This window comes from Anneissia japonica, unplaced genomic scaffold (genome assembly GCF_011630105.1).
Source record: "Anneissia japonica isolate Jap-2015-1 unplaced genomic scaffold, ASM1163010v1 scaffold287711_len853857_cov187, whole genome shotgun sequence".
Classification (NCBI taxonomy): Eukaryota; Metazoa; Echinodermata; class Crinoidea; order Comatulida; family Comatulidae; genus Anneissia; species Anneissia japonica.
Window position 1 is genome coordinate 56,995 of NW_022753410.1, and position 2,880 is coordinate 59,874.

A 2,880-nucleotide genomic window follows, 5' to 3' on the forward strand; every position below is an offset into this window, starting at 1 on the left:
TAAAAAGTCCGATTGCGTACGTTTTTCAAAGTGATAATGTATATTTTTCTTAATAATAAAATCAGATTTGTTGTATTTATTTATTGACAATTCAATCTTTTCTATTTCTGCTATAATAGTAGCTATTAATTCAATTTCAACGAACTACCACCAACGCCAGTCGTTAAAATGAGCGCACATGTTTACGACGAAATAAAAGTGTGTGGAAGTCAGCAACTTATTTGACACCGCAAAGCTAGATTTTCCCGAAGTGCATGTAGACAACACAATTGAGCATCTAAAAACTACAAAACAGGACAGAAAGGAAAATTAAAACAATATTTTGTTAAATGGAAGAATGCTAGCTAGCGATTAAAATAATTCGTTTTTTATCGAAGGTAAATGTAGCTAGGGCCAGGGCCTAGAGAATCTACCACTTAGATTGCGATAGAATACACATCTAGATGGTCGTTGGTTCATACTGGTCGGCTAGGTTAGGTAGTGGAAACTCACACCTTCTCTACAGTAGTTTACAATTTTTTTTGAACGAATACCACTTGGTACTAGAGGTTCGTAAAATACAGTAGATGTTTTGTACTTTATTGCCCAAATTTTACAATAAAGAATAGGTTTTAAGAGGTCAGACTGAGTGTGTATGGCTTGACTGATAGCTGGCGTCATCCCAGCTAGCAAGCGACGTTGACCCGACGTTGGTTGAAGGTCGAATAATTACGTTGGCACAACGTACTTACACAAAGGTTGGCGCGACGGCCGTTTTTCCATCGGCCCAACGTGGATTCAGCTTGTTGGAAAGACGTCGGCCCGACTAGTTGAATCTACGTTGGCCCGATAATGTTTGTGCAACGTCGATCAATCACGTTGGCCCAACGTACCTTTCTGATGTTGCCTAGACGTTCGTTTTTCCATCGGGCCAACGTCGATTCAGCCAGTTGCAAAGACGTCTATCCGACTAGTTGGATCAACGTCGGGCCGACGTTGGTTGAAGGTCAAATAATTACGTTGGCACAACGTACATACACAAAGGTTGGCCCGACGGCCGTTTTTCCATCGGGCCAACGTCGATTCAGCCAGTTGCAAAGACGTCTATCCGACTAGTTGGATCAACGTCGGGCCGACGTTGGTTGAAGGTCAAATAATTACGTTGGCACAACGTACTTACACAAAGGTTGGCCAGACGTTCGGTTTTCCATCGGCCCAACGTGGATTCAGCTTGTTGGAAAGACGTCGGCACGATTAGTTGGATATGGATCAACGTTGGCCCGATAATGCTTGTGCAACGTCGTCCAACCACGTTGGCTCAACGTTCGTTTTTTACTGTTGTCTAGACGTTCACTTTTCCATCGGGCCAACGTCGATTCAGGCAGTTGTAAAGACGTTGGTCCGACTAGTTGAGTCAACGTAGGACCGATAATGTTTATGCAACGTCATCAAACCATGTTGGCCCAACGTATTTATACTAACGTTGGTTAGACGTTTGCATATTTTTTGGGCCAACGTGGGTTCAGCTTCTTGGAAAGACGTTAACCCAACTGGCTAGAATGACGTTGACTCGAGGTTAAGCAAAGTTTACACGCATTTTGAGAAAAATGTCGTCTTAACTACTGTACTGGTTGAAGCAACGGCGATCCAAAGTTTGTTTTAGCGCTGACTTCAATATACCGGCACAATGAAGGTTGATAGGTCGAGGTGCATTGTAATTTATATGGCAGCATCACGACGTCGCTGTCTGACATGTTTTAGTCTGTGTTGAGTATTCGTTACAGTGTCTTAACTGTGCAAAATATTGATGTATTTTAATTAAGGCTTGTGTACTGCGTTGATCAGGTGCCGTACGTATCTCATTTTACACTATAAAAAAATAGATAGTAACGTAGAATATTCTAGCCTTCTAAAAGAAAGTACCCAATACAATAAAATCTTTCACTTTATTATTTTATTACTATAGATGAATGTATATACTATAGTATGTATACATAACATATAATAGAGTCTATATCAATTAGGCGTAATACACTAATGGTTGATTTAAACTCAAAACAAAAATGACATGATATTCTGTGCATTTAAAAAATAAAATCAAAATTCAGTCTGGGTTATTGAGATAGTACGCGGAAGAAAGTCCAAGGTGATCAAACCATTGTATTCCTGTGGCTTTATGCATTTTTATCATTAATGTCACAATTATATCAAATTTAGTAGGCGCATAAAAGCCTAAATTCAAAAATAATGATTTAGTGTACAATTTTTAATTATGTTTTCCTGGTGTCTAAAATTACATCTAAAATCAAATTTAAATGTAATATACGAAGATTTGAAATCCGGTTTAAATTTAAAGAATATAGTGCCTGATATAGTATGTTGTTCAGTCACTGTCAGTTAAATGAAGAACTTCTTCCACTTGTGCTGTAGCTGAAAGGAAAAAGAAAAGAGGTATATTGTGTACAGCGTTTGGAAAGATTCGTAATGTTCATGATAACGTATTAGTGGTCTAATGGGGCCAATGCATTAGTTAAGGATCAAATACATTCAACTAGAATTTAATTTATACAAAGTCAAATGAACATATAGGTTCCTCGAATAAGTTAAAGATCAAACAATTTAATATTAACTCATCGATCAGCTGCTTAATTGACATTATCATTTAATCAGTTGCGACAATCATGTATTCAATCAATTATTCAATCAATCACTCACTCACTCACTCACTCACTCACTCACTCACTCTACTCACTCACTCACTCACTCACTCACTCACTCACTCACTCACTCACTCACTCACTCACTCACTCACTCACTCGATATTTAGTTAGTTCGTTTAACTAATTACTAATACATGTAAAATCCAAACGTATGAAGTAGAAATGAAATTTACCTCTCTCA